The 13,346-nt window shown below is 44.3% G+C and overlaps 1 long non-coding RNA gene and 1 pseudogene across 1 annotated transcript in view; one reads left to right on the forward strand and one right to left on the reverse strand.

The window, feature by feature from the left end:
* Positions 1 to 13,346, reverse strand: part of LOC141055990 (uncharacterized) — a 303,731-nt gene that overhangs the window by 81,744 nt on the left and 208,641 nt on the right. The window lies entirely within an intron of this gene.
* On the forward strand, positions 10,926 to 11,657 carry LOC141055994 (guanine nucleotide-binding protein G(q) subunit alpha-like; annotated as a pseudogene).

The following is a 13,346-nucleotide window of genomic DNA, read 5'->3' on the forward strand; positions in this document are numbered from 1 at the left end:
GTAAAATGCTGTATTGAGCTACACTTCATTCACGACACTGACATAATATTACATGCTACCACAGGACCCAAGACTAAGTTCACACAGTTTCAAGAGATTACATACACACTAATAAGACAGGCACATGGGAATGCAGTCCTACAGAGTGTTTTACTGGAATATAGAAATAAGGGATTAAGAGGAATCTGTGTGGTCAGGTGATATTACAAATGTGATCACAAAAGGGAAAGTTGTAACACCCAAACATGGGACAATTTTGGGAAAATTTTGGATTCTTCATTACTTTCCATTACAGAAGGAGATGAAGATTGGGTAAAAACATGGAACTTCCAGATAACCAGTAGCTGTAGTGTGGCGCCCCTGAGGCTCAGTCACCACAGAGGTACTGCACCTTCTCCTAAGGTGTAGTGCCCCACCATCCAGGTAAGGTGGGAACTACTTTCCACACTCCAACACTCCCACCCCACACAACAGGGTAGTTCTGCACAACCACATTGCGGCTCAGTGCTTAGAGAGTAGCAGGGCACCTCTGGTGGTTCCCTGCATGGAACACTGGATGTGCTAGGAGGTGGGTGGAGTGAAGATACATAAAAGAGTGGGAAAGTGTAGGATTAAAGGTTCAGTCTGACAGGGGGTCAGTGAGGAAGGAAGCCACTCGGGAGGAGTGGGGATCCCTGGAAGAAGGGATGGAGGAAGGAGTGCTGCAGCTGCCTCAGTGATCTGAGCCAGCCGGCATGGGAAAGAAACAGAAGGAGAAAGATGTAGAACTGCAACCTAAGCTTCCATAAGAGAGAAAGATCCGTGTGGAATAAAGGAGTAGAACAGAGGACACGGGGGTAGGAAGAGGAACCCTGCCTATAGGTTCTCAATGCAAGGCCGGGGCCCAGTCCCTGAGGTTGTATGGACACTTATGGTTCTGCAGCAGACACCGGTGGAGTAGTTGGCTGTAAATTCACTACTCCCATCTAAGACTTGGGGCACAACAGCAACTGAATAGAGAGCCAGGACTCTGGAGAAAGGAGTCCCCGATAGAGGCTACAGCTGTCTGCCATACGAGTAGAGTTGTTAGGAACATCTGACAGGAGGAACTTCAGAATACCACAGTACTGGAGATCGTCACACTTAAAGGCGCTAGAGAGTCATCGTTCAGGAAAGGTACATGTTGGCGGAGTGCTGGAGAGGAGCTTTCTATCTGGCCTGGAGGTTGGCTGAGTCTCTGACCTGGAGGACACAGCCCGGAGGCAGGCATCCTTGTGTACCGCAGACCGAGTAAAGCCTTGGAACTGCAAGCCTCTGTGTCCTCCATTCATTCTTGCGCCAACCCGCTCAGCACCACTACATCTGGGTACCATCCTTTACACTGCCTGCACCTTCCCATTACAACTACACTGCCCTGGGACATCAGCCCTGCCTGTGGAGGGCTATACCATCAATGCTGCATCCCACTATCTGTCCCAGAGGATCTGTCTGCAGCGTCGGCTTAACACTTCCCTTGCCGAGCACCACAGGTGGCATCACAAACTATTTCATTTCACTAACTTCATATACCGCCATTGACTTGTGCTCCCAGGGCCACAGTCCGGGTCACCGCTGCTGGGACACGTTCCCCTGACACCGGCCCGATACAGAGTACCCTGCAGCCCTGGGAGGGCAACCCAGTAGTTTTTACAGTAACAAATACTAAGGCTCCAGAAGTAAGGATTACACCACATTTTTGTACTTCTTCAGTTGTAGTGATACCAAATAGGCTAATTTTAATTCTTATTGGGTAAAGTTTGGAGATTCAAGTAAAATTTTAATAAATCTTGTATAATCCCTGCAGTTAGAAGGTATATTATGACCTCTGATGCTGCAGACATGCCAGCTCAAGACGATGGTGATGCCAGATGCTGTGCTTTACCCTTCAGAGACGTGGACAACACAGAAAACCCTATTGACCTGTGCAGTTTTGACTTCTGTAAAGAGCTCGGTGAGGGAGGATTTGGACAAGTGTTGATTTATCCTCAGTGTTCCCCAATGTATCCTGCACCAGATACAGTGGAGGCACATACATATTCATTGTAGTGATCCATTACACAGATTCATAAAATATATGGCAGTTTGTTCTGATCTGTTGTGATTTTTACCTCAGGTCATCTTGGCATCACACCCAGTCAGTGAGGAACTCGTGGCTGTAAAAATAATAGCAAAGAATAAATGTAAAGAGGAAAAGGTGTACAGTGAATTAGAAATCCTGAAAATGGCCACCGGGTGCCGTTATTTGATCTGTCCTTGGTCTGAGTGGACATTGGAAATATACCAGAAGCTTTTCAGTGATCTGTGTGCGTGGCATCTGCCATTTACCATTTGTTCCCGCGTTTACTTCTATAATGTTGCTAAAAGTCTCTTCAGAAGGGGGCTAGAACTCTCGTGCCACCAATAGGAAGGAGCAATCCTAGTGGTCAATGTGCTACTCCCTATAGGTGGCGCTTGAGTTCTTGTTCTTCCTCTGAAGAGACAACAACTTGCACATTTCCCAAAGGAGCATTGCAGCTTTAAAGTCTCCTCATGTCGGCATGCTTACCATGTCACTCTCTGCTAGGATAGACGTTACCCCTGGGATCCCCTTCTAAAATGTTCAGTGTTTTCACTTGGTTTTTTTTCTGCTGCCAAGTATGAGCGTTTATGCATCTTACATAGTAATGCCTGCTGTGGGCACTTGCTAATTAAGTAATTATTCAAAGCAAATTAGTCCTTTCATCCTAGAAAACTTCTGATACATTCAGATCTGGCTTGGGGAGCGCATGTGTGCACACAATTTATTTCTAAGTGCAATATTTTCAGAGTGTCTTGCCGGTTAAACATGGCATGTGCATAGGGCAAGAGACAGGCAAGGCTGGCCAGATATTTAAACAAATATGCTTCTTGTTTAATTGCACACCACTTAGCTGCTGCTTACTTTTGCCACTACTGCCCCTTTACACATTCTGTATACTCCTCATTAGCCCCTCCATTCCCCCTGTCCCATGTACAGCACAGAGGCTGACATTTCACAGTCACTCCAATCCATCCAGTGCACAAAACCTAGACAAATCAAGCAACCTGTTCATGTAGTCACTGGTGACATCTGATCTAACCATTGGCCTCCTTCCACCATTATAAATAAAAATTCACCCTGCAGCACAGATATCCTGACAATCTTATAAACATTCAGTGCTCACCTTCTCCTTTCTTAATGGTGTCCTCTGGAACTCACAGTCAACATGCAAACTCCTGCATATCCAAGATTTAAGTTAACCAAGTTGGTTTAAGTGGTAAATTAGGTATAAACATGTGATAATGATTTTAACTGACCATAAAGCGGAGAGGTTTATCTGTAGGTCATTGGCAAATCCAGATGTTTTTTAGCAACATAAGCTGTAAAAAGTTTCCACACATCTAGAAGCAAAGTTATCCAATCACCATGATCTTACATATAGAAGATGCCCATCTTTTCCCAGAAAGATGTGAATTTGGAAAGGTTGGGAGAAATGGGTGTTGACCAAATAAGTGGTGAGTCGTAACTAGTGATAGTGTATGGTCATTAGTTATTAGCAAATTCAGCTGGCTCTGTCAGTGGTCTGGAGACAAATACCAATGCATGGGGCCAATTTTATCATTCCATAAAAATACCTGTAGGTTGCACCATCTATTGTGCATCCTAAAGCAAATACCAGCAGACAAAATGATGAAGTTGGGTCTCCCAATACCTCATCACTGGACATAAGTAGTTGCCCAATTAATCTGGCAGTGGCTCTCAGAATACACATTAATGTGATTGCCATGCGGCAATCACTGCAACAGTTTTATTCACTATAGCAGCCACTGTCCCAACAGTAACATCTTCAATGTTTGGTATTTTTGCTATGGACAAGTCACTGCTCAGATCAATCCAAATCTCATGGTACTGATCTGTTTTCTGCAGGTTGGAATTCCCAAGGATGCAGTCAACAGGTGTGCATTATAGATATCTTGGGCTCTCGACTATTTGCATGGTAGAGGGTTTGTGCACAGGGACCTGAAGCCAGACAATGTGTTGCTCATGGACAAAGCTAGTCATAAAATCAAGCCGAGTGGCTTTGCTTTGACCCAACTTGTAGGAAACTGTTGTCCATGTCACATTATCCTGTACATGAATACAGAGGACTAAGACATTATTCTTCAATCTTGAGCCCTACTATAGATAATTGTTCATGGGGAGGGGTCTTTGTTGCTTTGACTGGATATTTCTTTTGGTTTAAAGCAATGGAAACTGATACAATGTACCGAGTATACATCAACTGGAAACAATGTCCATACTGCAGTCCACCTGCTCATTGGGAGAGGTTAAGAGAAGCCATAAACAAGTAAGGCCATGTCTTCTATCCATGATCCTCTTGTACTCATCCAGTTTCGTCTTCAATTACCTCAATTTTCCCTGGAAAGTAAATGTCTTGGACCATGGCATCAACTTGGCAGTTAAGGCAAAGGAATTTGTAAAAGAATTTGGAGAACAAATAGCTTGAGCTTTTTTGCAACTTGCTGTAGAGATTACTTTAGTGAGAATATCAGGTCTTATGGTCAGCGTTTTTTCACAATATGTTTTCTGTTGTATATTATCTTGATTGCCAAACTTGGGATGTACATTTTACCATTATCACCTCTGGGCTTGTTCTTTACAGTTTATGTAACAGCTTGAGTTTATGATCATGTGTTGCTTTCTGGGTTCTCTATTAAGTCTTGAGACAGAAGCCTGAAAGCCAATCATATTCGTCCATACAGTAGTCACACTGCTCTCTTGGATCCAATGTGATCATTCTAAGACTTCATAGAGGGACATGGTGCCACGATCATTCTAACCAGATCCTGATAATGGAACCTTCTGAGAATTTCATGATTATGGAAACAGAAGCAGCTTTAACAAGCTAGTATTGCATGAAACCTGTAATTTTTAATCTGAAAGTTTTGCAGAGAATTGACAATCCACAGAAGACTCCAATGCTAAAGAGGTCTGTCCACAAGTTCATACAAACATATGACTTGTTCTGCCTTCTTAATACTGTAAGCATCATTGACCTGTTCACAGGATCCTTTTATGCCAAGTTCACATGTGCAATATTCAGCCTTTTGAAACAAGTATTAATTTTAATGTAGCCATAAGAAATAAAATAAATTAAAAGGATAATGTTGCATTTTAATCTAGTTTTTGAAGAAATCTACATTATACCTGCTTCTTTCTATTCGCTCTCCCAACAACCTGTGACACTTGTCTACGTTTCATAGGCTTACTTTGAGATTCTTTTGCAATGACCACATGAGTCCAGAAGGGAGACCAGGATGTGCCATTGACAAACATGGATCCACTCAGCTTCCAGGATGACATGAGAAGGGTACACCACCATGTTTCAGGAGAATCATCTGCACCATGAGAATTCTTAACGTGTTGATGTCAATTGCCAGTTTAGATGACATGATGTGACAAATATCACTATGGACCTAGCAACAGGTCATCCATGCAGACCAGACTCCTTTTCTTTACTCCGCCCTGTTCAAGGGATCTTAAAAAGGACCACAATCTGAATAGTGGTCTCACCTAGCCGACCCGAGCGGCCACTTCAGCTCATCCTACTTGCAGACTACATGCCTTTCATGGACTGTCTCTGGGATGGTCTGAAAAGCACATGTCAGGAACACAAAGAGCAGGGTCATTTTTCTCAATTTAAGTTGTCAAGGAGGCCACCAGCTCAATCCAGTTGCAGACCACCCTTTCTCCAGACTCTGCACTCCTCCCAAAATGACCACTCAGGCTTGTAAATGGAAGCAGAACATTCAAGCCACAGATATCTGAAACATCTGACTCATCTTCCTGTCCCAAGTGGGCCTTTTCAGCTCCGCCTCAGTATTTGGCTAGCTAGAGCTTCCCTCCCTCCAGATAGTTGGGGGTCTTCCGTGATAATGAAGACCTTTGAAATGGGTTGTAAGTCTACATTATTGCACCAAAATATTCAAGCGTTTTGTTGCTTAACCATTTTGGGCAATTTACCTACTAATATCCCATTATCACCAATAGGAATCCACAGAACATTGCATGTTAAATATAATTGTAAAAATATATTGCATCTAAATATTAGAGCAAATAGTAAATGTAACTATAGTTTATTCTGCAGCAGAAAATCCAAATCATCCAGTGTCATTAGTAACAGCCTTCAGTATAAAGAACAAGGCAACTTGGAGGTGATTTGGCCCCACAGATCCCTGACCTCAACATCAGTCTGTGTGATCACATGAAGAGACAGGATTTGCACAAGCCTCATACACTGAAGATCTGCAGGTAGTTTTCCAAGATGTTTGGAAAGACCTGCCTGACAAATGCCATCAAAAACTGTGTGCAAACAACAAGTACCTAGAACTGGTGATGGCAGAGATTGGTCCCCAAATACTGATGCAATTAAGATTTCTCTTTTGTTCATGATTTCTTAACCATTTATTATAAAAATGAATGAACACTGGTGTTTCTGGAGGCATTTTTCCCCACAACACCTAAAGCCCAGGGTGGTGAAACATGTCAAGGTGCTTGTCAGCGCCCCATTTTGTGTCTCTATTGTCCATTACTACTGGCTTGAGCACACAGCAGCAGCAATGTTTGTTCCCAGATGGTCCCATAGAATGAATGGCAGCAGCAGCACTGGCAATGTTTGCTCCCAGTCCCAGATAGAGTGAGTGGGGTGGGAGTGTTGTAATACATCTCTGCCTCTGGTCTTAGCTGGACATTATATATTATAGATTTGCCTGGACTGTACATTGTATATTATATAATGCTCAGGTAGTAGAGATCTCCCTGGACATTATAGCATATTTTTGGGCGTACAAGATGATTTTTTAACCCCTGAATCTTAAAAGCTAGGGGTCGTCTTGTATGCCAGAAGTTCTCTTATAGGGCAGGTGCGGAGCAATCTGCAGTCATTGTGTATGGTGGTGGTGGGAAGATGGGGGGAGGGAGTGGTCCCGATGACAAGGTGAGGGGGCGCCTCACCAGGAAGGTACATGTAAAGTATCCCCATTACCTCACTATGGCAGCGGTGCTCTGTGCAGCTCTCTGCTAGGGTGGTGGCTCTGTAATAAAGGGGGCTTCGCTGGCATTTTGTCAGAGCCCAGAGGCCCCTGAAGCTCCACTGGAGCGATGCGGTGGCCTCCAGGAAAATAGCCATTGGGTCGTGCATGCTCAGATTTAGATATTACCCCGAGATCTCAGGAGACTAGATCTGAATCTGAGCATGCGCCACCCCAGGCAAATCCACAACGTGTGCATATACCCTTATTGTAAAATCTGACACTGACCATACAACAATGACAGATACCATTTTTTCAACTATGTTTTTAAACATGGACGTATGAATAAGGCCTTAGTCAGAGACTGGACAGTAATAGAATAAAATCAATATAGTAATCCTACAATGTCTGCTGGACATGTTATGGGGAGAGTTTATAGTTCAGTTAGTACATAGACACCATACTTGTTGTTAACCAGTCAATATTTTGTCCACAACACTGCAGTGTCAAAAGAGGAAGACAGCGAGACAGGCAGCAACATCGCATCAGAGAGCGCTGGACCTCGAAACAGAAGATCCTCAGATCCTGATATTGTGACATCGCATAATACCAATGAATAAATAATATTCTTATTAAAAAGGGAACCTGTCACCTCGTTTTGTCGCTATAAGATGCGTCCACTGCCTTTTAGGGGCTTATCTACAGCATTCTGTAAAGCTGTAGATACGAAGAACAAGTTATATTATACGCACCCGGGGGCAGTCTCGTCTGATGGGTGTCGCAGGTCTAGGTCCAGCGCCTCCCATCTACATGCGATGTCGTTATCTTCCTTGCTTTGTGCTGCGCTCTTGTGCTGGTGTACTGATCTGCCCTGTTGAGGGCAGAGCAAAGTACTGTAGTGCACAGGAGCTGGTAAAGGTCAGAGGGGCCAAGCACCTGCGCACTGCAGGACTGTAATAATGTGCAGGTACTGATGATGTCACCATGGATCAGAGACAGACCAATGATTAAAGAGTTTATTTACAGGGGATAAATTCTCCACGAAGGGAGAAGCAGCTTGCCACTGCAGTCACCAGGACTACACGCTCGGGTAACTGTCTCTGTATTGTCAGGGGCAATGTCTCCTCTGGTCATGAAGGCTCCAGAGTCCACGTACTCAACTACAGCTCTCACCATTGCTCTTCTCTCAGCCTCTGTGCTCTGACGGGGAGTCCTCTCTCTGGGAGTGTGGTGTTGCAGGAGGCTTTCCCTCTGGCACGTTCTTTCATGCCCTCTGCCTGCACACCTTCCGGTCCAGTTGCCCTTCCTGTTCATCTAACCATAGCAGTTACATGGTCCAGTATGTCTAGGGCAGAAAGTCTCCCACCCCTTGCAAACCTGCTATCTGTCCACGTGGTTCTGGATAAGGAGCAGTGAAGGTAACCTCCTTTGGGCTCTTCTTACTCTGCTCTGCCCTCAACAGGGCAGATCAGTACACCTGCGCAGGAGCATGACAAATCAAGGAAAATGCTTTCGCATGAAGATGGTAGGTGCCAGACCTGCTCACCCATCAGACCGGACTGCCCCCGGGTGAGTATAGTAAAACATTTTTCTGATCTTGCAGGTCAGATCAAGAGCTTATCAAGAGCATTCTAGAATGCTGTAGATAAGCACTGTGTTGTAGTGTCCACTGTCTGCTAGGGGGCGCTGTGTGGGTGTCCCAGGATGGGCCTGCAGTCACATCCATTGTGGTAATGGGTATAGGATGCTGAAGGATCGTTATGCATCTCAAGGTGGGTGGCCTTGAGATGAAGGCTTGCTTATGTGTTGATCAGCAGAGCTGATCTGTCATTCCAAGGTGTCAGGGAGAAGTGTTGTGAGTTCATTCTCTGTTTCATCAGTTGTGAGTTCTCCTTCCAGACTCCCTCTGCTGGTAACAGGAGGTAGTGAGGCTGATTTAATCGGAGATCTGCCACCTGAGAATGAGGATGACGATTGGAACTCTGGAGTCTCAGATTGGATTTAAGACAGCCGACGCCCTATTCAGTAGCTGGTGACTCCTTCTGCTTGTCAGGCCTTGGTCATCAGCTCTGTTCCAGTCAGCTCAAGCTAAGTTTCTCTGTTAATGTTCACACTTGATTTTGTTGGTCTATTCAGTTTGTGGTCAGCCAGCCACGGCTTGGGCTGTGCTGAATTTCCACCCTTATTTATCTGTATTTGCCAATTTGCTTTTTGTCCCTTATTAGATTGGCCTCTTTTTTCTCTGTCTCAAAATATTTCAGAGTTCTGATACAGTGGGAGAAGTCTAGTGACTTCAGGGTTAATTTTGCTTTCAGAAGTGTTGGACATTATTTTTGTAGGGTTTTTTGCAGATTGCAGACTGTCTTTCCTTTCCTCTCCTTTCTAGTTAGTTTGGGCCCCATCGCTTGCTCAGCCCATTTTCCTGCCTGTGTTTGTGTTTTCATTTTGTTTCACCATCAATACGTGTGTGGGGGCTGTCTATTCCTTTGGGGTCTGCTCTGGGGCAGTTAGTTTTCCATTTTCTTGCTTTAGGATTTAGTCCTCGTGACGTGGCGTCTAGGTTCATCGTAGGCACACTCCATGGCTGCTGCTAGTTGTGTGGTAGGATCAGGGATCTGCAATCTGCATAGTTACCAACCTCTCTGTTTTTTCTGGGCTTAGCTTGTTTTGTTTTTGTCTCCTTGGTGACCCATTCATAACAGAGAAGCCTTCAGATGATTGATGAGATGGGCAGGATCAATCTACAAATCCACCCAGGGGTGTGTTTGAGTGTCACAATAAAGTATATGTGCATGAATGCTTGAAGGACCTGTGATGAGGTCATAGCCATGTGACCCGCTGGGCGTGGCAATGGACCATATAAGGTAAAAAGAGTAGGTCACATTGGAGAGAGCATGGATCTGATTGAGCCATGTGGAAGGTCCTGGCAGGCCGAGGTGGAGGAAGGTGTGCTACCTTCCTAAAGACCACGTGCTGAGGCTGCTGATCTGGTGAGGCCTGAGTATATTGGCTGTATGCGAGGAGGGATAAGCCTCCTGTGCTTGCTGAGGCTCCAGGATTGAGCATGAAACAATGGACACTTATACTTGCTTTCGCCTGAGCTAAAGGCTATTCCTTATGTTATGTGCTGGTTTATGGGTTATGGAGCAATAAACCCTATGAACTTTTAAAGGAGCGTGCCTCCTGATTGACTTGGGTGGCTCCTGAGCGAGTTAAATCCCTACAGCTCCAAAAGGCAGTGGCCACAGATTATAGTGGCAAAACGAGGCGACAGGTTCCTTTTTACTCCACGCGCTTTAAATACATCACTGTCCCCATTGGGGCACACAATCTAAATATCCTATTAGTAGGTCTTTGTGTGGGTTTCCTATCACACTCCAAACACTGAGAGAACAAACTCTGCACAACTCATCCTCTGTGGGATTTGAACCCCAATCCTACAAAGCTGTTGCACTGATCACTGAGCCACCATTACAGTGCTAGCCACAGAGCCACTGTGCTACCGTAATACCTATACAAGAATATTTTTGCTGGCAGCATTGTGTATTAGCTCTGTGGACATCATATGCACTAAACATCTGTTTAATTAATTTGAGGATTTAATATTGATATCCTATCCTTACAATAGGCAATCAATATTGACATCAGCACTGATTAGCTGACTGAAGGAGTTGTAGAGTTTCATGGAATAAGGACTGCTATTTTACCATGCTTATACACTATGTTCCAATGTATTTATTTAAAGGGATCTCCTGTCTCATCAGTCTGCCTCCCCCCCAATCTGCACAGCATTCCCCCTTCTTACAAGGAGAAGCAGGTCTGTGACTTGCAGGGTGGGGGGGTCTGTCTCTTTCCAGCACCACTAGCAGTTAGCAGACATGACTCTGGAGTCCATCATGGTGTGCTGCCTCAGCGAGGAGGCCAAGGAAGGATCAGTGACGATGAGACAGGCAGCTACGCCAAGACAAGAAAGATGTCTGCCGGGAGCAGATAAGGATTATCCATGGATCTGGCTACTCTGATGAACAGGGGCTTCACTAAGCTTGTGTACCAGAACATATTCACTGCAATGCAAGCTATTATTTGGGCAAGGGAGACCCTTAAAATTCCATACAAGTAGCAACACAAGGGCCATGCACTGTTCTTTCAGGAAGTTGATATAGAGAATGTGCGCTCATTTGAGATCCCTTATGTAGATGCAGTGAAATATTTATGGAATGACCCTGGCATACAATAATGCTATGATAGGAGACGGGATTATCAACTGTCTGATTACACAAATAATAATCCACATGACCTGGACCGTATTGCAGATCATGGATATCTACCTTCAACAACTTGTGCTCTGAGTCAGAGTGTCCACAACAGGAATCATCAAATATCCATTTGATTTACAAAGTGTCATCTTCAGAATGGTGGACATAGGAGGGCAGCAATGAGAAGGAAGAAGCGCATACACCTCCATAATGTTCCTTGTAGCCCTTAGTGAATATGATCAGGTGCTCATGGAGTCTGATAATGAGAACCGGATGGAAGAGCGCCAAGCACCATTTAGGATGATTATCACATATCCGTGGTTTCAGAATTCTTCACTCATCCTATCCTTATAATAGGCAATCAATATTGACATCAGCATTGATCAGTTGACTGAAGGAGTTGTAGCGCTTCATGGAATAAGGACTGCTATTTTACCATACTTATACATTAAGTTCCAATGTATTTATTTAAAGGCAGTCTGCTGGATTTAACCCCTCCAAGCCTTATATATGTGCATGTAGCTCTTTTAAAGACAAACTCAGTTAACACCTTTGTATGGTCAGCCCCTTTCTCCCTTTATTCAGTAATCAGCATTTTATTTGTTATATAAATTATGCCTAACGACTATGGTGGATCTTAACCTTCTATCACTCCAGCTCTATTTCCCGCAGAGTGCTACCTGCTTTTGCTTCACTGACAGCCTCTATGATGTGTTTCATTCTGGAAAAAAGAGCTGCAAGTTGATCAGGAAGAGGTGGCACCGAGCGGGTATAGAGCTGGAGCAACAGATCTACTCATTTGAATATGTATGCAAACCGATTTCAGATGAATAGACTGAACATGTAAAAATATTGCTGGAAGTATCTTTGATAGCGCTATATGGGCATACACATAGATCCGGCCTCATTCATTACCTAGCAGCTTTTTTTTCCAGTTGCTACAAGTACCGCATTTGCAGGATCACGGCAAAACCCCAAGTGTCACACATGTCTGCAAGTCCCATAGGGAATGAATGAGGCTGAATGCAGTGCTGCCACAAGTGATCTGTTACATGGCAAATGCAGAAAAACTTCTGGATCTGCTGCGAAATGCAAAAATCGCTTATTTGACAGTAGCCCAAGTCACAGACGACAGTATCTGCATTACTCATGCTCACCAATGGGGGAGGCAGCACTAAACGTGCCTAGAGCAGCACAAACAATACGGCCCTGGCAGGAAGATGTGTGTAAGGGTAAATCAATATATTTACTTTGTTCTATGTTCAGCTAAGCAAATCCATAACATAAGTTTTATTCAATAGCTAGTCGAAACATACCTCAAATTTATCTGACCAACTGAGCTGAAGAATTCAAAGATGGTTAACCATTTTTTGTGACGTTAAAAGGACAACCCATTACACATTCTGGGAAGAACTTGGAAAAACTCCATGAGAAGTGAGTGAACAGCAGGAAAAGTTGAAAAGACATGTCCAGCTTCTAGGTGCAGTTACTTATTGCTGTTTCAATACATATTCCAGTATATCACAGCAAAAAGACACCTCTTGCCAGCCTGTGCGCTTTGACTCTTATGAAGTCTTAGTCCAAGAGTCAAAATGCATAGGACGGCAGTAGGGGGTCTGTGTGTTGCACTATTGCATAAATTGAAACAGCAAATGCTCAACTGCACCAAGAAGCTGGACCTGACTTTTCCACTTACAATTGTACACCAAGAGGTGGCGATTGCCTGTGCTTCTGGTCAGGATGGTCTGAATTGGGAATTGAGGATTAGAACTGAGGACAATGACATGTGGCTTGAATAGTAGGAATTGTGTGCTTAGGCTACTTTCACACTTCAGGTTTTCGGCGTCAGGCGCGATCCGGCGTCGTGCCGGAACGCCGGATCCGGCAAATGTTTAGTAAAACCGGATGTGACGGATCCGTTTTTCTGCCGGATCCGTCTTTTTCTTGACAGACAAAACCGGATCCGTCTCATCCGGTTCATCCGTTTTTCGACGGATTACGCCGGATCCGGTTTTTAAAATTGACCCTTGTGGCCTTCCGAAC

The sequence above is a fragment of the Dendrobates tinctorius genome, unplaced genomic scaffold, assembly GCF_039654945.1.
Source record: "Dendrobates tinctorius isolate UK_male_01 unplaced genomic scaffold, ASM3965494v1 ptg000193l, whole genome shotgun sequence".
NCBI lineage: Eukaryota > Metazoa > Chordata > Amphibia > Anura > Dendrobatidae > Dendrobates > Dendrobates tinctorius.